The sequence below is a fragment of the Hypanus sabinus genome, chromosome 7, assembly GCF_030144855.1.
Source record: "Hypanus sabinus isolate sHypSab1 chromosome 7, sHypSab1.hap1, whole genome shotgun sequence".
Classification (NCBI taxonomy): Eukaryota; Metazoa; Chordata; class Chondrichthyes; order Myliobatiformes; family Dasyatidae; genus Hypanus; species Hypanus sabinus.
The window spans coordinates 1,007,792-1,031,467 of NC_082712.1; the positions used below are offsets into that span (position 1 = coordinate 1,007,792).

The 23,676-nt window shown below is 42.0% G+C and overlaps 1 protein-coding gene across 4 annotated transcripts in view; it reads left to right on the top strand.

Annotated features, from left to right (window-relative positions):
* Positions 1–318: 318 nt before the first annotated feature.
* LOC132396489 (nipped-B-like protein) overlaps positions 319–23,676 on the top strand; it is a 531,210-nt gene continuing 507,852 nt past the window's right edge. For 3 of the 4 annotated variants that reach the window (XM_059974034.1, XM_059974035.1, XM_059974036.1), the window contains exon 1: positions 319–635. The gene's annotated coding sequence lies outside the window, so the exon portion shown is untranslated. The remainder of the gene's footprint in view (positions 636–23,676) is intronic. The other variant, XM_059974038.1, reaches the window with a different exon arrangement.

Below are 23,676 nucleotides of genomic sequence, written 5' to 3' on the forward strand. Positions count from 1 at the left end.
CCTTGTCATTTAAACGTACATCTGACCCAGTAACACCTCACGAGCCGTTGCGTGCCTTCAAGCCGAGATGGTCAAGGAGAACCGGGTCCACTCCCAAAGATAGCAAACGGCCGATAGGAAGCAATTCCCGCCAAAAGTGAAGAGGGAATCCGGTCAGCCGCGCACGCGCATTTCTGGGCCTTCGGGTCGCCCGGTGGTGGGACAAGGCGATCTGAAAGCGCGCATGCTCGGACCTCCGGGTCCGGTGCGGGTCTGTGAGCGCGCGGGGGCGCTGCAGCCGGAAGTGGCGTTTGGCGCCTTCATCCTCCCCCCCTCTCCGCTCGTGCTTGTTCGTTCACTTCCGGTCGGCATTTTGTCTGCGAGAGGGGAGTCGCGATCGCCGAGCCCGCGAGTCGGCCGCCGCTCGGGAGGCGCGCACCGCGATAGCGTGAAGAGTAGAGGGCGAGGGGCAGGCCGCTAAGCCCGAGCCGAGGCCGCACAGTGGGCTGGCGGGCGGCAGAGGGAGCGCGCCGCGAGTTCACGTCCCTTCATGTCCGCCGAGTGTTGTTGTTCTGCCCGCCGCCCTGTTTATCGCCGCGGAGACCGGAGGAGACGGCTCGCCTCGGCCGCCGCGTCGACAGCGGCTTATTCCTGAGGTAAAATCTGGGGCGCCGGAGAGAACCCACCTCCGCATTAAGGGTCGACGGGAACGGGGCTGCAGGCGGGCGAGGCCCCGGACTCGGGCCTAGTCGCTGACTTGGTCCGCCCTCGGGCCCTTCCGCTCTCGTTGAGCCGGGAATGATGGCGGTTATGTAGCAGCCAGGCCTACCACAGCGGGGATGAGTGGGTAGGGCGGGAGTGGGTCGAGCCCGACCTTAGGCCGCAAGAGGAAGTGAGGCCTGTTCGGTTTTCGGAGAGTAAAACCGGTCTGGCCCACTGGCCTCACGGGGGAGTGGGCGGGGAGCAGGCAGGACTGAAGGCCTGGGATAGAAGGTGCTGCCGACGATCGGCGCTGTTGGCGGTCGGGTTTCGGCTTGTTAGGGGCAAGGTTTACCTCAGGCCCTGATCAGACACCAGTATTGAGCACTGTGGACACTGGGTCCTGGTCCGAGGAATCCACTGAGTTAGAGCCGATGCAGTTTGGTCCTGATGGCGGTGGGCTGGTCTGATTTGAGGGGGTCATCCCCGGACTGAACCTGCCGACTGTCCGTCTCTCCTTTGTGTTGTTCCGGGACCCGTGAGGCCTCCTGGAAGGCCACGGATTGGCTGCATTGTTCGGCTGCTGTCTCTGGTTGTGGACGGCTGGAATATTTGTTTCATCCACTGAGGCCTAGTCGTTGTGTGTAGTTTGTCTGGAGACCTTGGCTGCCGGAGTATTGAGTGCGGGTGTTTCGTGGCCGTTGTGTGATGTTTGTCATGTGTAATTCATTTATGTTTTGTTAGTGTGGGTTGAAAGCATCCTATCGCTGCCGATGAATATCCGAGTTGTTTTTAATACTTTATGCACGGAGTTTGTGCGTTAAGGACTGAATTTGGTACATTCTCAGGCTTCACACACTTTGAACGAAAGTCTTTTGCAGTGTTTTTAGATATCGGTGCGTAGATCGGCTGATAAATGTAGAACAGCTGTTGCATGTGTTAATGTGATTAATTTTGAAAGGATAACTTCAATTGAAGTGAAAGTGAAACGTTGCCGTTGTTTCATTTGCCTGGGAATATAAGTGCACAGTTGGAACGGTGGTTGAGTCTGTATTAACTAAATTGTTTTGTCAGATATCCAACGTAAATATGCTTTCCTAAAATTTTAGTGTGGAAGTATTCGCATCTGTTGATGGGTGTATACCTAGTTGCACATCTCAATGGCCGGTCGCTAGTGCGTCATCGCTTTACTTGTGTGGGCGAAACTATTGTATCAATATTTGATTCAGTACACTGCAGTGTAAACAGATGCTGAGGCTCATTGTTTGCAAACACGGAAGCTTCATCTTGCCATATTGTATCATCAGTATAATTCTTGCAACTTCAAATACTTGAATCAGTTGATAAATTTAAGCAGGATTTTATCTCAATGGATAAGTTGTACCTAATCGAAATACTGTCGCTATAAATGTCCAGCATTCTAATTTTAACAATCTTATTTCTCATGCTTTGAAAGAATCGATTGGAAGTTTCATTGGCCATATAATGTAATTGATATTCTGACCAATCATGCACGTTGTAAAATATTTAGAAAACTTGCTGCAAATTATTGTCAAAAGGTACTGATGGATTAAACTTTCACTTTGGTCCTCTTATGATTACTAAATTTCCTTGACCTGTGGCAATCTTTGATTAACGTGATTGATATTTAACTCTGGAAAATGCTTTGTTTTCTCACCTGGTATTAAATTCAAAAAGCTCTGACCACTTGGAATTATATTGTCTGATAGTCTGATTTTGACAGTGAAAACTTATGAGTTTAAAAAGCTTTATCAAATTTCAGTCTCAAAAAAAGAGTATCCATGTACTCTGTATCTTGGGATACCTTGGCAGCTGCATGGTTTGAGGATTTATCACTTTTGTTTTAATGTAAAATATCTCTACTACATTATCAAGTGCAAGTGATTTATTTTTTCCTAGTGTATTGAAACTAAAACAATATTGGAAAATAGATTGAGCATAAATGATGAGGAAAACACTTTTGATCAATTATTTTTATCAGGATGTTCATTGTATTAATTATTTCTTATATTTATTTCATTTACAAGGATGGCACAGATTTTGGCTGGCTTGAGATTTCCAGCAAATACAATAATTTTGATTGTATTGATGTTCTGAAGGCTGTTTAGAACAGAGGAAGATGGTTAAATAAAGACCTTTTTTCTTATTTCAGTTTTAAATTTAAGGAAAAAGGATGTGCTTTCTGACAAAATATTAACATGTTTTGCAAGTGCATTTTAATTAGTGTAATGTTAATATTGAGATATTTGGGTTGGAACATCCTACATGGTCAAATCATATAATTATTTTGACACACACTACTTGCTGTGATCTCTATTTTCACTAAGGCGTCATTAAGTGAAATTTATTAACATTGGGTGCACAGTGAAGCACGAGGCAGTGTGGCTGCCTCAGCTTTAGGAACACGGGTGATCTTGACCATGTCTGTGCAGAGTTTGCATATTCTCTCCATGAATGAATGTTTTCTCTAGGCACTCAGGTTTACTTGGATGCTCCAGATATGTGTTGATAGGTTAATTGGTCACTGTAAATTTCTCCTTAACAGTTGACTAAAGGCAAGAATAATCAAGGAAGACCTGATGAGCCTCTAAGATAGAGGATTAGCTGTAAGAAGAGTTGGATAAAGTTGGATTGTTTTTTTTTTGCTGGAGTATTGGAGGCTGAGGGGAGATTTGATCATAAAATTTTAAGCAACATTGATAGTTATTCATTTTCCCAGGATGGAATGTAAAATGGTAGAGGCTTTAAAGAGGACATTTTAAAGGAGTTGCACGAGTCAAATTTTTCACATACATTGGTAGGTGCATGGGACATATTGCTAGGGGAGATAGTACCTGATACAATAAGAGGCAGACTAATTGCAGGCAGATGAAGTTAGTTAACTCGGCATACTTATTGCAGGAATTGGCTCTACTGTTTTTTTTAAGAGCTGCAAGGGTTCATGAAAATAGAAAATGAGGTGAAAATCAGATTGTTCACCTGGAGCTGACATGAACTGTGGACTGAATGACTACCTTCAATGATGTTCTAAGACTGCTATCGCCATCTGGGTGGGCAGAAAGCTCCAGATAGAAGTCAGTGCAATTATTTAAAATAAACTTTGAATTTGAGACTTCTGGCCTTTGAATCTTTTTTTTTCCATTTAAGTGTTACTGACAGTGCCAACATTGGTAATCCTTGGTGCCACTGACTTGAACTGCTGTAGCCCTTTTATTGAACTTTCCAGCATTCAGATCAGTGTTGAAGGAAGAGTAATGATCAAGTTTCAAGTAGTTATTGTTGTACAGCACAGAAACAGTCCTTTCAGCTCATTATGTCCTTTTTGGCCATCAAGACTACTGCCCAAATTTGGACACTACCCTTCTCTCTTGCCTGTCTACTACCCTGTCTAAATGTTTTATCTGATTTAACCACTTCATGCCTGTGCAAATAAAAACTTGGGTCTCTCAAAATTTCTTCCCCTCACCTTAAACCTATACCCAATTGTCTTTGATAATCCTAGCAGAGGAAAATTGATTCTGATTATCTACCCTTCCTTGCCTCTGATTGTCTTATGTACCTCTATCAGAGTCTTCAGCCTCTTCCTCACCAGGGAAATCAAGCACAGCCTCTCCAGTCTCTCTGATATTCAAAGTCCTCCAATCTGGGAAAATACTGGTGAATCTTCTGCGCTCTCCAATACAAGCACATTCTTCCCGTGTGTGGTGATATGACTAGAACTCCCAAGTGCAGCCTAATCTGTGTCTTGTAAAGTTGCAACATCACATCCTGGTTTGTATTCTCTGCTCTGACCTATGGACCTAAGCATGCCATATGCCTCCTTCATCACATGTATCTTGGACAGACTTCCTTGCTACCCATAACACTGTCCACTCATCTGATTGCATTCAGATAGTTAATAAATATCACATGACAAAGTTTTCAGTATTGATCCACGTGATAAACCACTAGTCACACATTTCTAATAAGAGAAATATTCTTCCACCAATACTTCCTGCTTCATATGATATTGCCAGTTGTGACCCCTTTTGTCCTACTTTGGGCACGCTGGCCACCTACACCTATCCTACACACCTAGTTTTAGGCCTGTATGCCTTGCCTATACAAGTACTATCCAAATGCCTTTTAAACATTGTAATTGCATCTGCTCCACCACCTCCCTGGCAGCTTGCTACTGACGAATTCCTAATTGTGGATTCATTTAATGATATAGCCAATTGTGGATTCATTTAATCAGCTTGCATTGGTCACCATGTGTCTTAACCCTCTGAACCTTGCACCTGGAGTCTAACCTGCTCTTGGTGCTATAATATTTACAGAACAAGTCTAGTTGAGCCTTTGGTTAATTGTGTTTGTTGATAGAGGTTCAGGTGGCAGTGTCAACAGGAGATATTTACGTATCCATTGATGCTGATAGTTGTCAACATATTTGCCTTATTTGAAGAGATTTTGTACAGTTACATAAGTTTCATTGAACAGGTAAAGGTCATTGTGGGAACTATATTCTCCACTTGAACTACCTCGTCCTTATCTAAATCTATGAGGTGAACCCTGTATTTCTTGCTATCCCTTACTTAACCTTAAATCTAAAGTCCTTTACCTCTAAAACCATTTTGCGAGATCTCTTTGAGAACCTCTCATGGACCTTTGTTTCTTTCTAAAGTGTATCGAACAGAATTAGTTGTAACTCCAGTTGTGGTTTAAACAATGTTTTGTAATCTCTGCGTTCGTACTCTTTTACCTGCCCTTATTATCTGCGAGGGCTAGAAGCACAGACTTCCTACAGGTACCAATAAGACAGCAGGCAATGATGCAGACTAATAACGTCCTGGTTATCCCCTCTTCGGAGATAAGTTCTATATAGATTTCGGCTTGTCTGAAATAAGAAATAATAAATAATATATGCAATTTATGGCTCCATGGGATCACACTCTGGACCCCAGCTTTGACATTAAAATGTAATCTGTCTTATGGCAAATGAGAATTCTAAACACTGCAGGAAATGGCTCTGGAAATGTTTGCTAACCAGTAATACATGACTGACCACTTGGTTATGGGGTTGTGTGAATAGTAAGGACTTAGTTTATACTACCTAAGATTTCAGTTTTTTTTCCTCTGTTTCCAATATATCCTATCACCCTAAGATTTACAGATATATACTCCAGGTCCCTCTGTTGCTACATATTGTTAGGACCTATGCTGATCTAATCTATTATATTGCTTTGTCCTTTACCAAATTGCATCACTTCCTATTGCTCTGTATTTCATATTCCAGCTGTTTGCTCATTTGAGAGCCATTTATGATCTATTGGCCTTCTCACTTCTTAGCATCCTTCCACATTTGGTGTCATTGTAAGCTTTTCAGAATTTGGCTTGCATGCCGATAGCCACTTGTATATTTTTTGGAGATATGTGCTCCTAGTGCTGAGAACTGGGTGGTAACACTGCTTCCCATTCTTTAAAGTGTGCATCAGATTATTATGACTCTACTTTGTCCATGAGCCAATATCTTACCCATTCTTTTGACCCTTTCATTTCGCCAACCAGATTTTTATGTAATACATAGCCAGATATCTTTTGAAAATCCACATGGATCATATCTATTATGGTGAACCTCTGGAATTTTCTACTCCAGTGGGTTGTGGAGTCTACATCAATAGAGGTATTTAAAGGGTTGGATAAATGACCAGAGAATTTGTGGCAATGACAAACTGGCACAGAAGAAATGAGGCCTGGAGTAGATTAGCATTGATTGTATTGAATGGTGGGCCAGGTAGACTATTTATGTGTTGCGACTCCTTTTTTCTTCTCTATTACTTCTTCAAAAACATTTGTGAGAGACGCTATTTGCCGTTGACAGATTTGTACAAGTTCTTTTTTAACTCATAAACTATGGTGTTTTTTCTGTCTTGATTCAGTGGCTCCATTAGTATAAGTGAACTCATGGATTGTAATTTTAAAATTTGTTACTATATCTGTTTGAACAGTGACATCACATTTGCCAGTTTTTTTGTCCTTTTGTGATATGTCTATCTCTGGAGTATTGGAATTTCACCTTTTTTAACCATTTTATTGCTGACAAGCCCAATAATTTTTACATAGTGGGTCTAATTAATTGGGCCATCAGTTAATTAGGGTAGCTGCTTATTCAGAACAACTTTTAAAGAACAAAAACTAATTGAGAAATTTGTCGGGATTCCCTTCGTTTATTTAGATCACTGTTCTGCCTAATTGGGACAGGAGACTTGCTGAACATTTTAACTCATATCAGTTGCATGCACTTGTGTGGCTGTTGGATGCTACACTGTGCTTAGCATAAGCGGTTTTTAAATAGTCAGCTGCATGTCTTTGTATTCAAAAAACAGTGATTTTTGTCACTGATATTTGGTGGGATGTAAGCAGTAAGACAATTCAGAACTATTTTGCTCACTACTGTTTAAAACATTCAGGCTTGGAGATGCTAGAAATTGCCATGAGTGAAAATGAAACAACGGCACTGCTTCAAGTTAATAACTACGAAGAATTTGAAGGTGTGGACAATAATCTGTGGAAGCCAAGTATTTACCGATATTTAAGGCAGAGTTTGTGAGATTCTTAATTGATCAAGGCATGAAGGGAAATGGGGAGAAGGCAGAAGATTGGGGCTGAGAGAGAAAACGGATCAGGCATGATGAAGCAGACTTGATGGGCCAAATGGCTTAATTCTGCTCCTATGGCTTATGGTCTTATAATCCTGAATGTTACATTGAAAATGAAGATTTGGAGAATGCAGTTGTTGATAGCATTGTACAAAGGCACTTCATTATCTGCACTAGGTGTCTGTGCTGATTTTGTTCATAGTGTACTATTAGGAACTAGTATACAGTGTTCTAATTTCATCTATATTTTATTTAAATGCATCATTTGTAACTCAGTTTATCTTTTTAAAACCTTGACTATTTCCATGAAACTTTGGCTAATTAGGACTGCTGCTTAATTGGGCCAACATGTACTGGTCCTGATGTGTTCCAATCATCTGGAATCCACTTCTTAATTGGTCTTAAAGTTGATCATATGTTGCCTTCTATCATTGCAGTCATTCTGGTTGTAGCTGTTTCCTTGGTACCTTTGATTGTAGAGTTCCACTGTTTAAAGCCAGCAATGAAGGAAAGATAGTTCACTTCCAGTTCAGTATAATCTGTAACTTATAGGACCTCCAGGTGCTAGTGTGCTTTCCTGGCTGGTGTGTGCTTCAGCCCAGCAAATAATCACAATTTAGCCTAGCACTTAATGAGTAGTGTGGTGTCATGGGTATGTATTTCTTGGTTGAAATGTTTTGGTATACAAAATAGTACATTTTGACAGGCCATGCGTTTCTATTTTATTGGAATTTTTCTTATTGTCACACGTACTGAGATATAGTAAAAAGCATGTCTTGAATACTGTTCATATAGATTGTAAAGTTGAATCTATCTTAGTATACTAAGGAACCAGTTAATCTTATAACAGTGGGGTTAGAAGCTGTCCTTGATCCTGGTGGTGCATGCTTTCAGGCTTCTGTTGTTTGCTTGATGGGACAGGGGTAGAAAATACCTGAGGTGGGTGGGGTCTTTGATCTGGGCTGATTTTCTGAAGCATCAAGAATAAACAATGACATAAGATAGTGCAGATACTGGAAATCTAGAGCAATACACAATGAGCTGGAGGAACTCAGCAGGTCAGGCAGCATCTATGGATGGGAAAAAACAGTTGAAGTTTCGGGCTGAGATCTTTCATCAGGACTGATGGAGGGTCTTGGCCTGAAACAGCGACAGCTTATTCCCAGTATTCACAGTCCATAGAGGGGAGGCTGGTGTGTGTATAATTCTGCAGTATCTTGTGCTTAGATGAAGAATAGTTGCCATACCAAGTTTTTGTGCACCAGATAGAATGCTTTTTATGCTGTTTCAATAAAAATTGCTTAAAAACATCTAAATTTCTCAATCTCACACCATTGATGTAGACAGGAACGTGTACATTGCGCCCTCCCTCCCCACCCCCACCTTTGACCAACTCTTGTTTTGCTGATATTGAGGAAAATGTTATTACCATAGTACTAAGCTATCTACTTCCTATTCTCTGACTCATTGTTATTTGAGATGCTGCCCACTGTGGTCGTATCATGGTATCATCTGCACACTCGTACATGGAGCTAGAACAGAATTTGACCACATGTTCACGTGTACAGGGAGCAGGGTAAGGGGCTGAAGACATAACATGGTTGAATAATTGTGACAGAGGTGTCCATGCTGATTGTGGTCTGTTATCAGGAATTCAAGGACCCAGTTGCAGATGGAAACATTGATTCCTAGGACTGAAGTTTGGATAAATTTCAAAGTTCAAAGCAAATTTGTTTCCAAAGTATATATATTGTATGTCACCCTGAGATTAATTTTCTTGCAGGCATTTACAGTACTCAATGAAAATCTATGTAAAAGACTGACAAGGAACCAATGTGCAGAAGAAGACGAACTGCAAATTCAAAACAAATCCAAAAATAATAACAAATAGGTAAATAATACTGAGAAGATGAGTTGTGGAATCCTTGAAAGTGAACACATAGGAATTCAGTGTTGTAAGTGAAATTATCCATGTTGGTTCAGGAGCCTGACGGTTGAAGGGTTAAAAACTATTCCTGAAGCTGGTGGTATGGGACCTATTTCTTCTGTATCTCATTCCTGATAGTAGCAGTAAGAAGAGAAGAGAGCATGACGGGGATGATGAGTGTCCTTGATAATGGATGCTGCAGTGCACTTTGTAGATGTGTACTTGAATTTTCAGAAGATCCTGGACAAGTTATCACATATGAGGCTGCTGAACAAGTTATGAGCCCATGGTATTACAGGATAGATTCTAGCATGAATAAGGCACTGGCTGATTGGCAGAAGGCAAAAAGTGGGGGTAAAGGGAACCTTTCTTGATTGTCTGACAGTGATTAATGTTGTTACATATGGGTCTGTGTTGGGACCAATTCTTTTTAAGTTATATGTTAATGATTTGGATGACAGAATTGATGGTTTAGTTGCAAAGTTTGCAGAGGATATGAAGATAGGTGGAAGGGTAGGTAGTTTTGAGGAAATAGAGAGGCTCCAGATGGATGAGAATGGGCAAAGAAGTGGCAGGTGGAATACAGTGACAGGAAGTGTATGGTCATGCACTTTGCTGGGAGAAATGTAAGGGTTGTCTATTTTCTAAGTGGAGGAGAAAATACTAAAATCTGAGGCTCAAAGGTACTTGGGAGTCCTTGTGGAAGATTCCTTAAAGGTTTATTTTACAGTTTGAATCTGTGGTGAGGGAGACAAATGCAATGTTAGCATTCATTTCAAGAAGACTAGAATATAAAAGCAAGGATATAATGTTGACACTTCATAAAGAATTAGTGAGATCTCACTTGGGGTATTGTGAGCAGTTTTTGGGCCCCTTATGTGCTGAGACAGGAGAGGCTTCAAAGGAGGTTTATGAAAGTGATTCAGGATTGAAAAGCTCTTATGAAGAGCGTTTGTTGGCTTTTGGCCTGTATTCATGAAAATTCTGAAGAAAGAGTGGAGACCAAATTGAAACCTATTAAATGGTGAAAGGCCTTGATAGAGTGGATGTGGAAAGAATGTGTCCTATGGTGTGAGAGTCTTAAGATCAGAGGACACAGTCTCAGAATAGAGCATCCTTTTAGATTGGAGATGAGGAATTTTTTTAGCCAGAGAGTGGTGGATCTACGGAACTTGTTGGCACAGACAGTTGTGGAAGCCAAGTCTTTACACATATTTAAAGCAGGGTTTGATAGTTTCTTGATTGGTCAGAACATGAAGGGATATGGGGGGGGGGGGGGTGCAGAGGGAAGGCAGAAGATTGGGGCTGAAAAGAAAAAATTAATCAGCCATGATGAAATGGCGGAGCAGACTTGGCCCACCGAGTCCATGCCGAAACAATTTAAACTGCCTACTCCCATTGATCTGCACTGGGACTATTGCCCTTTATACCCCTACTATCCAAGTACCTATCCAAACTTCTCTTAAGCATTGAAGTCAAGCTTGCACTTTTGCTCTGCATTCTCATGACGCTCTTTGAGTGAAGAAGTTTCCCCTTGTGTTCCCCTTAAAACTTTACACCTTTCACACTTAACTCATGACCTGTTTGTAGTCCCATCTGACCTCAGTGAAAAAAGCCTGTTTCCATTAACCCTATCTATACCCCTCATAAATTAGAATACCTCTAGCAAGTCTCCTCTCTCAAACTTCTACCTTCTATGGAATATAGGCCTAAACAATCGATCTTTCCTCAACTCAAATGTGTGTGTAGCCGGCAACATCTTTGTAGATTTTTCTCTGTACTACTTCAACCGTGTTTACATATTTCCTGCAGATCAGTGAACAAAACTGTACCGAATACTCCAACTTGGGCTTCACCAAAATTCTTGTACAATGTCAGCATTACATCCCATCTCCTGTACCCAATACACTGATTTATGAAGGCCAACGTGAGAGTAACTGGCTGGTGGCACAGTGACATCAGCGCTGGACTCCGGAGTGAAGGCTCCTGAGTTCGAACCCAGTCGGGCTGCTCCCGGGCATGCTTTCCATCTGTGCTGGGTTGAGGGTCGAGCTCACAACTCAGCCTCATTTTAAAAAAAACCACTCGCAGAATCTTTCCTCCACAACACCACTTGAAAAAAAAGTGGTCGCTGAGGCTCTTGCAGAGTATGGCACACAAAAATGTCAAAATCTATCTTTATGATCCTATCTACCTGTGACTCCACTTTCAATGAATTATGGACCTGTATTCCCAGGTCCCTTTGTTCTACCACACTCCTTGGAGCCCTACTGTGTAAGACCTACCCTGGTTGATCCATCTGCCATTTTTCAGGCCATTTTTCCGCTGCTACCACTCTCCGGCTTCTTCCACAAAGCCAATGTCCAATCCAGTTTACTACCTCATCTTGAATGCTGAGCAACTAAATCTTTTTGAATAACTTCCCATGCAAAACCTTGTCAAATGCTGTGAAGATCAATGTAGACAATGTCCACTGCTTGTCTTCATCCACTTTCCTGTTAATTTCCTCAAAAAGATTAGTCAGGCATGACCTACCATTTCTGAAGTCATACTGATTATGTCTATCCAGTCCATGTCTTTCCAAATACTTCCGTGTCCAGATCCCTTCTAATAACTTGGAATAACTTTACCACAACTGATGTCAGACTCAGCGACCTATAATTTCCTGATTTATGTTTGGAGCATTTTTTAAACAGTGGAACAATATCTTCCAATCCTCTGGTACCTCTCCTGTTGCTAAGGATGATTTACATATCTCTGCTAGGGTCCCAGAATTTCTGCATTTGTCTCCTGTAGAGTCCTTGTCAGTCCTTGGGGACTTACCTTGGGGACTTATCTGCCCTGATTTGCCGCAGGATCGCAAACTCTTCCTCCTCTGTAATCTGTACAGTAGTGGTCGCCAACCAGTCGATCGAGATCAACTAGTTGATCTTTGAGACTTTCACAGTAGATCCCAAAAAAGAAAAAGAAATATACAAGTACATTATGCCTGATAAACCCTTTGATGCAACTGTGTAGTAACTTTGCTTTGAAAAAGGACCACTGGACAACTTCATGCCCAAAAGGAACAACTTTATCTAGGATGGTAAAACGCTATTCGCATACAGAGGTTTTCACTAATGCACACCAGGCAGAAAAGACCGGAAGGAAAACCCCGCAACCCCCGAAACAGTCTCTCTTTACAAGCAGCTTTACCATGATCCTAATTGGTATTAACTTACCTTTATAATGCTCACAGTACAACACTTCTGCCCCTTTAAATTCCAACATTCCCTAAATGTAAAGAAATGGGAAACAAAAACAGTTATTTCATTAACTTGCATACCTCTGAAACTTATACTGATGTCTCAGTAACAGTTTACCAATACCAGAAAAGTTGAGGAGCTGAAGTCGGGGTTGAAGGCTCAGAGGATGTGGATTGCAAGTGTTAATGAACTTGTCACTCTGTGAATATTTTTCACGACAGTTCGATGAATCCCTGGATGTAATGCAAACAGCTCAGCTTGTCGTATTTGTCAGAAAGGCTTTCCTGGACTTTACAACAAAGGAATACTTCCTCACTCTTGCACTTAAAGGAGAGAATGAGAAGAGAGGATATTTACAATGAGTTTAGAAAAAATGTCCATGAAAATGACATCCCCATTCATAAACTGGTGGCTCTAGTAATGCACGGTGTGCGCGTTGATTTTTATAGCACTATGCCGTAATGACCCTGATTTTCCCGACTTCCTGGATTATCACTGTGTGATTCTTTTTGTCTTTTATTATGTCAGTCTTATGATATATATCATTTTATTATGTTGTGCAAGATAGATCTGTTTGTGTGCTTTTGAATAGAATGTTTATGACAAATGTCCTGGAGTGGAATATTTTCTAATGTGCCTTAAACTAGGCTTGCCAGTTATTGTTTGGAAAATTGTTAAGGCAGTTGTGGAGCCTCTGTTTTAGAATTGCAGCCATTTGTTGATGCATAGGGGATGTATTTCAAAGATTGTGTTATACAGCATGGAAACAGGCCCTTTGATCCACTTATTCATATCTACCAAGATGCGTAGCTAATCCTATTTGCCTTGTGGCCAATTTATCTTTAAATATGTGCTATCCACCTGCCCATCCAATGCTTTTGGACTGTGTCTGTTAATCACCACTGGCAGTTTTGATTTGTATATCAACCATCTTCTGTGTGTCGACTTTTTCCTTGGGTTGCTTTAAAATCTTAGCCATCCCACTGTAAACAGACTCCTGTATCCTGGAAAAAGACACTGGCTAGAAGGAAATGGCAAACTGCTGTTTAAAAAAAAATTGCTAAGAATAATCTTTGTCATGTAAAGATCATGATTGTCCACATCATACGATATGGTATGTAATGAATGAACGATCCCGGAAAAGGAATATAGCTATTGACCTGATTGATGACCCTCATAATTCTATTTACCTCTGTAAGGTCATTGTTTGCCATTGCCATCCAATCTATACACTCTTGTCTGTGCCCCATTTCCAATGAATCTTCACTTCACCTTCTCAGGATGACATTCTTCCTATAATAATGGCAACTGGAACTGCACTCAGTACTGTTAAGTGTGGTGTAACTTACAACTGTAATGTGAAATCCCAACTTGTATTCTTCAACTTATGGAGACAAGCATACCATGTGCCTTTTTCATCACAGTTTACTTGTATTTTCAGGAAACTTTGTACTTTTACTGCAAGGTCTCACTGTTAAATAATACTCCCAGAACCTTGTCATTCATTTTGTCATCCCTGGCTTGATATGGCATAACAAAATGAGTGTGATTCAAATTTTACCAGCCATTTCCTTACCCACTTTTCCACTTGATTTAGATCATATTATAACCATCTTCAGTCTACAGGCATTCTGTAGGAAGAACTTAGCAGGTTGAATAACATGTGCATTAGGAAAAGAATTGTTAGTTTTTCAGATCAAAGACCTGACCCAACCTGAAACATTAGTAATTCCTTTTCACCCACAGCTGCTGTTCAATTCACTGAGTTCTTCCTGCTGATTGTAGCTCCATTTTCCAACATCTGCAGTCCTGTATTTTGTTTCTTCACTAATCACTAATCAACTTTGTCATTTTCAAACTTGCTAATCCTGTCCCTTAAGTCCTCTTCCAAATCATTAATGTATACAATAAATCATTAATATATAAAAGACCCAGCACTGATGTTACACTCTACTGGTTAGAACCCTCCACTGCCATTCTCTAGCTCCTTCAGTCAAGCCAATATTTTTTATTCAGTTTATCAGCTGGCCATGTGAGATCATGTCAAAGTCCATAAAGATATTTATCACCCTACCCTATATATGACCAAGACCGGTTTGGTCAAGACACAATTGAAATGGGAGAGTCAATTCTGCCCCTACTGAGCCAAGAGAGACATCAGTGTTGGCAGGAACTGATAGAAAACACAGACATGACCAAGAACAGTAAGAAGGCATGGGCAACTGCTTGGAAACTCAACAATAGACCACCACTGAGAATTGCTGCAGTAACACCCAATCAGGTTGCCCACCAGCTAATACTAAATGGTCGACCAAATAACAAGGAACAGAGGCAAAAGAAAAAGCAACATCAAGAGATTGAATTAACTCTCTCAAACAGGAATAACAACTTCCCACCTCTCACCCTAGAAGAATTAAAGGATGAAGTATCACAGCTAACATCCAACAAAGCTGCTGGCATAGATGGGATTCTTAATGAATTCCTTAAACATCTTGGACCTAAGGCACTCCACTTGCTTCTGTCCCTTATTTATCTGTTGCCTAAGATCATTAAACCTACCTACAAAGTGAAGAAGAACCAAAGTTGTTGCTCTCCTAAAGCCCAATAAAGACCCCAACATTCCTAAAAACTACAGACTGATTTCCTTGCTCTGCACCCTCTATAAACTCTGCGAGAGACACAAGAGACTCATACTGAAAAAAAATCACCCTTAGTCAAAGATCTTCTAACACCAGACCAAGCTGGGTTCAGACCAGACAGCTCTTGCTGCGGTCAAGTCCTGAACTTAACCCAGTGTACTGAGGATGGTTTTGAAATGCAACAAATTACAGGGGCAGTATTTGTTGACTTAACAGCAGCATACGATACTGTGAATCACAGAGGTCTTCTACTGAAATTATCTAAAATGTTAAAGAATGAAACCACAGTCAAAGTAATAAGAAGCCTCCTAGAAAATCGTAGATTTTATGTAGAAATTAATGGAATTAAGGGTAGGTGGCGTCCACAAAAAAAATGGATGACCATAGGGATCAGTCCTGGCACCTCTACTATTTAATGTTTACACAAACAACTGACCAACCTTTCCTAACACATGCAGGTTTATCTATGCAGATGACCTATGCATAGCAACATAAGCTAACTCCTTCCAAGAAGTTGAAATACGACTTACAGCAGCCCTCGAAGCAATGAAGCACTGTTAGGAAAAATGGTCTCTGAACCCAAATCCATCAAAAACTCAAGTGTGTGCATTCCAGCTGAGGAATCGAGAAACAGCTCAGAAACTCAAGATCTTCTGGTGTGAGAAGGAGCTTGAACACTGTCCGACTCCAATTTACCTGGGTGTGACACTGGATAGGACGCTCTCATTTACCACCCAAATCCGAAAACTCAGGGAAAGTTGGCTCTCGCAATTCTCTCTTGAAAAAATTAGCAGGCATGAAATGGGGAGCTAATGCTCCCACACTTAGATCAACTGCCCTAGCACTTTGCTTCACACCTGTGTGGGGCGGGTCAGCCCATGCGAAGAAAATAAACCTGTTGCTTAACAAAGCCTGTGGACTAATCACGGGCACACTGCGCCCCACACCCACTAACATTTACAGACTTGCAGGCATTGCTCCCCCAGAGATCCGAAGACATACTACAACAAAAAATGAAAAGGTAAACAGAACTTGGATCCATGGCACCAACTACATCATCATGTGCCAGTTTCCAACTGCCTAAAATCAAGGAAAGGCTTCGCTACAGTGGAGGAATTGTTGCATGGAACATCTCCCCAAACATACAGGATTGACCTCTGGCAACAAACGGAAGCCAGAACGCCACCAAGCAATACAGTGCAAGCCCCACAGAAATGTTGCCAGATGGGGCACTGCTTGACAGAAATGGTGCACTCTCAACAGAGCGAGAGCAGGAGCTTGTAGGACGGGAGACAATATGGTGAACTGGAGTTTAAAGACCAGCGAATCCTGTGAGTGTGGCGAAAGGGTGCAGAACATTGAACACGTTCTGCGCAACTGCCCACTCTCACCTGATTTAGCTGACACTGACCTGCTCAACATCAACCAAACAACACTAGAGTGGCTGGCTGGCTGTCTGGTGTGACAAGCTATGGTGATGATGATGATGACCACCCTACTGATGTTCTTGATTACCTCAAAAACTCTCAATTAATTTTGTGGAACATGATATCCCAGAATCATAGCCATTGCCTCTGCCTAATTGGTCTTTGTCTTTCCAAATGCGAAAAATCATGCCTCTCCAAACCCCTTACTGTAACTTTCCTAATACATTTGGCCCTCCTTATTCGTGGATTCCGCATGCGCGGATTCAACCAACCGCGGATTGGGAAAACCCGAAAGTTCTCTCTCCAGCACTCGTTTGAGCATGTACAGACTATTTTTTCTTGTCATTATTCCCTAAACAATACAGTATAACAACTATTTACATAGAATTTACATTGTAATAGGTGTTATAAGTAATCTAGAGATTATTTAAAAGTACAGACAGTCCTCGGGTTATGAATGAGTTCTGTTCCTGAGTCCGTCTTTAAGTCGGAACAGGTACATCCAGTATTATTGTCAAGATTCAAGATTCAAAAACTTTATTGTCATTCTAACCGTACATCAGCTCTGCAGGGCAGAATGAGACAGCGTTTCCCAGAGGCAAGTGCAATCATAACATAACAAACGCAACACGAAATAATAAACACAACAATAAGTAGTAAAACACAACAGCCACATGTCAGTTAAAATCAAGTTATAAGTGTCCTGTGCAAGTTAAAAGTGTCCAAAGCAGAGTCAGGTAGACCAGCTATTTAGCAGTCTGACTGCCTGTGGGAGGAAGCTGTTTAGTAGCCTTGTGGTTTTTGTTTTGATGCTCCTGTAATGTTTTCCTGATGGCAGAAGAACAAACAGTTTATGGAGAGGGTGTGAGGGGTCTTTAATGATGTACCGTGTCTTCTGGAGGCATTGACTCTGAAAGAGGTCTTGGACAGAAGGTAGGGAGACCCCAGTAACCTTCTCTGCTCCCCTAACCACCCTCTGCAAGGCTTTTTTGTCAGTAGCACTGCAACTGGAGTACCAGGTTATGATGCAAAAGGTCAGCACACACTCAACCACGCCTCTGTAGAATGTAGTTAAGATGATAGTGGGGAGTGATGCTTGTTTAAGCTTCCTCAGAAAATGCAATCTCTGCTGGGCCCATTTCACAATCCCAGTGGTGTTCCTGGAACAGGTGAGATTGTCTGAGATCTGCACCCCAAGGAACTTGATGTTTTCCACTCTCTCCACTGTGGAGCTGCTGATGCTGAGGGGTGTGTGCTCAGGCTGAGACAGTCTGAAATTATCATCTCCTTGGTTTTGGTAACATTAAGCATCAAGTTGTTTTCACTGCACCAACTCTCTAGGTGTTTGACCTCCTCCCTGTCCATTGTTTCATCATTTTTGCTGATGAGCCCCACCACTGTGGTATCATCAGCAAATTTAATGATCAGGTTCCCCTTGAATCTGGCCGCACAGTCATGTGTTAGTAGTGTAAACAGCAATGGGCTGAGTGCTCAGTGTGATGGAGTCAGAGATGTTCCTGCCAACATGGACTCTCTGTCTCTCTGTCTCTGACTGGTCTCTCTGTCAAGAAATCCAGAATCCAGCAACACAAAGCAGTGTTAAGGTCAAGCAGCGACAGTTTCTCCACTAGTCTCTGCGGGATGATGGTATTGAACTCTGAAATGAAATTAATGTACAGGATTCTGGCCTAAGTGTCTTTGTTGTCCAAGTGAGAGAGAACTGTGTGCAGTGTGGTGGATATTGCATCCTCCGTAGAGGAATTTGCACGATAAGCAAACTATAGAGGATCCAGCGATGAGGGGAGGCTGGCTGTGATATGAGGCTTGACAAGCCGTTCAAAACATTTCATTACTATGGGGGTCAGGGCGACGGGACGGTAATCATTCAGACAGGCTACAACTGATTGCTACATGGATGATTAAGGAGGTTTTGAAGCATCTGGGGACAATGGCTTGACTAAGGGAGATGTTGAAAATGTCTATCAGGACATCTGCTAATACATCAGCACATTTCTTGAGCACACGTCCAGGGATGTTGTTGGGACCTCCCACTTTTTGTGGGTTGACCCTGGCAAGGGTCTTCCGTGTGTGCTCTGAATCAATGATTGGAGCCGGCTGGTCAGATGTTAAGAAGGGACTGGCTCTCCCCCTTGCTGTAATGTTTGATGCTTGGAAGCGTGCAGTTAGTAAAACATTTGTTTTAGTATATAGTATATATTTTACCTTTCTATGCATATACAACTTCAGAAACATATGCATTTCAATAATTAAACCACTGCGTTGCTTAGTAATAACTGTAGCTTTCATCGGGGCAGGGCCTTTCACATGCTCCATTAAAATTGTTCCAATCGTTGACCGACTGTAGCCCAATGCTTTTCCAATGACCGATGGCGTTTCACCTCTTTCTGATCACTTTATTACTTCCACCTTATTTTCAACTGTGATCGTGATTATTTTTTTGAAAAGAAACATTGCGGATTCAGAGCTGCACCAGGTTCTAAAGACCACCACACTGAGACAGGCTAAAGTCCGGGGTTTCGCTAGCTCCTAAAGACCACCACACCGAGCCAGGTTAAATAAAGGGCTTGAGCATATGTGATTTTTGGTATCCGCAGGGGGTCCCAGAACCAATCCCCCGCAGATAAGGAGGGCCGACTGTATTGATTAAAGGCTCACTGGCCTATAGTTTCCTTGCTTGACATTGCTTCCTTTCTTAAGCTACGTCATCTGCCCATCACTCATTGGATTTCTTCCTCCAACTCACTTAATTGATTCCATACTCCACTTTTCTTTCCTATCATATTCCATCATCAGCAGCCCTTTGCCCTACTCCTATCAACTCCCAGCATCTATTGCTATTTTCACTCTCCTTTCTCCACCTGACTCCATCTGTCAATCAACATGCCTCCTGCCCCTACTCCTGACTAGATGCAGGGTCCCAATTGGAAATGCCAGCTGTCCACTTTCCTCTGCTGATAGCTCCCTGACCTGTTGAGTTACTCCAACATGATTTTTTATACAATATAAAGGAATCTCTGCTGGTGAGTGCTCGAGCAATCTCCTCCCTTGTTTCCCACAGCAGACTGTAAAAAAACTAGTCAGGCCCTGGGGATTTATTTCTTTTGTGTTTCAAGCCATCAATACCACCTCCATTGTAATGTTGATGCACTTTCTGTGTTTCACTATTACTTTCCTTAATTCACTAACTTCCACAACCTCCTTTGGTTGGATGAACTCAGCCTTTTTTCTTTGGAGCAACGGAGGATGAGAGGTGACCCGATAGAGGTGTATAAGATGATGAGACCATTGATCGCGTGGATAATCAGAGGCTTTTTCCCAGGTCTGAAATGGCTAACACAGGAGGACACAGCCCCTCTGTTCTGAGAAAATAGCCTGCCCCAATCCCCACTTACCAGGTCCTTTTTGACACCATGAAGATCGGCCTTTCTCCACTTTAGCATCTCAACCCGAAGACCAGATCCTTTTAATTATCCTTTTTCATAATTACTTTGAAAGTAATGGCATTTTGATTACTAGATTTATCCATGGTCATTTACTTCCAAATAGACAGACCTCCAGCGAGATTCTATATTGATCACTGTCCTCTATCTTCAGTGGGCAAGCCGATTCTGAATCCAAATGGCCAAGTTAGTGTGGATCCCATGCATCTCAGTCTTCTGGATGAGCCTACCATGTCTATCCCCTTTGCCACTACAGTAAGGTAGCCAGCATAATCAAAGACTCTGTCCACCCTAGACAGTGTTTCTTCCCTCTCCCATTGAGCAGTAGATACAAATGCCTGAAAGCATGTACCACCAGGCTCAAGGATAACTTCTATCCCGCTGTTATCAGACTTCTGAATGGACTTCTTGTATGATAAGAGAATGCAGAATAAAGTGGAAAAGTTAGAGAAAGTTGACCTTACAACCTACCTTATTATTATTTTTTTACCTTCAATGTACTTTCCACTTTATTTTGCCTTGTTCTACCGCAGTGCACTATGTAATGATCTGATCTGTACGAACGGTGTGTAAGGCAAGCTTTTCACTGTGAAAAGTGAAAAGATGGTTTTGCATACTGTTCATACAGATAAAATCATACTTTCATCTTGGTACATGAGACAGTGTGACAAATAATATGAAGTGCATTAGGGTTATGTGTTTGTGTAAACGCAAAATAATTGATTGCATAAGTATTTAGCCCCTTCAAGTCAGTGTTTAGATGCACCTTTGGTAGCAATTACAGGCTTGAATCTGTATCTATCAGCTTTGCACATCTGGGCACTGCAGTTTTCCCCCATTCTTCTGTGCAAAACTGCTCAAACTCTGTCAGATTGCATTGGGATTGTAAATTAACAGCCCTTTAAAAGTCCAGCAACAAATTCTCAATTGGATTGAGGTCTGTATTCTAACTTGGCCACTCCAGGACATTAACTTTTTTGTTTTTAAGCCATTCCTATGTAGTTTTGGCTATATGCTTGGGGTCATTATATGCTGGAAAACAAATCTTCTTCCAAGTCCCTGTTCTCTTGTAGACTGTATCAGGGTTTCCTCCAGGATTTCCCTGTATTTTGTTGCATGTATTTTACCCTCTACCTTCACAGGCCTTCTAGGGCCTGTTGCAGTGAACCATCCTCACAGTAAGATGCAGCCTCCACCATGCTTCACAGTATGGATGGTTTGGTGTGTTTTTGATGTGTGGTGTTTGACTTACTCCAAACATGGAGTTTGGTCTGATGGCCAAAAAGCTCAATTTTGGTTTCATCAGGCCATACAACCTTCTAGCTTACTTCAAAGTCTCTCATATGCCTTCTTGCAAACTCTAGCTGAGATTTAGTGTTTTTTTTCCCCCGACAGTGCCTTTCTCTTTGCCACTCTCCCATAAAGCTGTGACTGGTGAAACTCCTTGGCAACAGTTGTATGATCAGTCTTTTGGTGACCCGCTCTCTCTCTCTCTCTCTCTCTCTCTCTCTCCCTCTCTCTCTCTCTCTCCCCCCCCACCCCAGTCCACTTCTTGCATGGTCACTCAGATTTTGAAAACGGGTCTAGGCAGATTTACAGCTGTGTCGTATTGGTGATTGACTTAACTGTAATCCAAGGGATACTCAGTGACTTTAACGTTTTCTTGTATCCATCTCCTGACCTGTGCTTTTCAATAACAGTTTTGCTAAGTTTCTTGGAAAGTTCTTTGTCTTCATGTGTAGCTTTTGCCAGGATACTGACTTATCAGTGAGTGGACCTTCCTGATACAGATGCATTTTTACTACTGAAACACCTTGACTGCACATAGCTCTCCAAAAACAGATCTCCATTTATCTAATTATACGACTTGTAAAACCAATTGGCTGCACCATTGATGATCTGTGTGTTGTCAAATTAAAGGAGGTGAATACATATGCAATCAATTATTTTCTGTTTGATAGTCGTAATTAAATTAGATCACTTTGTAGAGATCTATTTTCACTGCAACACGAAAGTCTTTTTCTGTTGATCAGTGTCAAAAAAGCCAAATTAAATCAACCATGATTCAATGTTGTGAAACAATAAAACATGAAAACTTCCAGGGAGGGAGGGGGTGACTTTTTATTGGCTGTGTGTATGTGTGTGTATTGTCTGTTTGTGTTATTTCTTCACCGGTTTGATCAAGGCATGACTGCGCAAGTGCGTAGACGTCAGCCAGTTAGAACAGTGGGAAGAGTTTAAAAGGAGACAGCTTTATAGAGCAGGTGATGGAATAGAAGGAGACAGAGTAGGAGGGCATTGGCGATAACGGGTCGAGGTGGGAAGGTCTGTGCAGAATAGAGACAGGAGTATGTGTGTGAGGCCGGTGTACTTTATTGGGTGTCAGAAGTGGTAGTAAGTCTGGGAGTCTCCCAGCCTCCTGAGCGGCCACATCAGTGCCAGGTGCATACAGCTGCAGCTCCTGTTAGGGACTGCATTAGGGAACTGGAGATGCAGCTCAATGACCTTTGATCAGGGAGAGTAAGGAGGTGATCAGGAGCTGTAGGCAGGTAGTTACACTGGGGCTTCGGGCAGCAGAGAAGTGGGTGACAGTCAGGAGAGGGAAGGACAGGGGTCAGATGCTAGAGAGTACCCCTGTGGCTGTCCCCCTTAATAAGTAATCCTGCGTGAGTGATGTTGGGGGTGATGGCCTACCTGGGGGAAGCAACAGTGTCCGTGTTTCTGGTGCAGTCTGGCCCTGTGGCTCAGAAGGGTAGGGAAATGTTTGTGGATGTAACTAAACACGTTGATGAAGGTAGGTGTAGTGTATATGGATTTCAGCAAGGCATGGGATCTAAGGGGTCATTGCTTTGTGGATCTAGAACTGGCTTGCCCACAGAAGGCATGGGCCTTGGTGACCAGTGGTATGCCTTAGGGATCTGTTCTTGGACCCCTACTCTTAGTGATTTTTATAAATGACCTGGACGAGGAAGTGGAGGGATGGGTTAGTTAATTTGGTGATGACACAAAGGTTGGAGGTGTTGTGGATAGTGTGGAGGCTTTCAGAGGCTGTAGCGGGAGACTCCTCACTCTAGGGAGATGCCAATCAATATTTGGGAAATTAAAATCTCCCACCACAACAACCTTGTTATTATTACTCCTTTCCAGAATCTCTCTCCCTAGCTGCTGCTCAATGTCCCTGTGACTATTGGGTGGTCTTTTTTTAAAAAAAAACACCTAGTAGAGTTAGTGATCCCTTCCTTTTCCTAACTTCCACACACAGAGACTCCGTAGACAACCCCTCTATGACTTCCTCCTTTTCTGCAGCCGTGACACTATCTCTGATCAACAGTACCATGCTCCCAGCTCTTTTGCCTCCTTCCCTATCTGTTCTGAAACATATAAAGCCTGGCATTTGAAGTACTGTAGATTCCGGACTACAGAGCGCACCTGATTAAAAGCCGCACGCTCTAATTTTAGAAAGAAAATCAATTTTGTACTTGTACAGGCCGCACCAGATTTTAAGCCGCAGGTGTCCCACGTTGTAATATGAGATATTTACACAGAAAGATATTACGCGTGAGGATTTTTTAACTTTTAATTAAATCCGTATGGTAACATAAACAAATACATATTGCAAATGCTTTTTTTCAAACAGTGC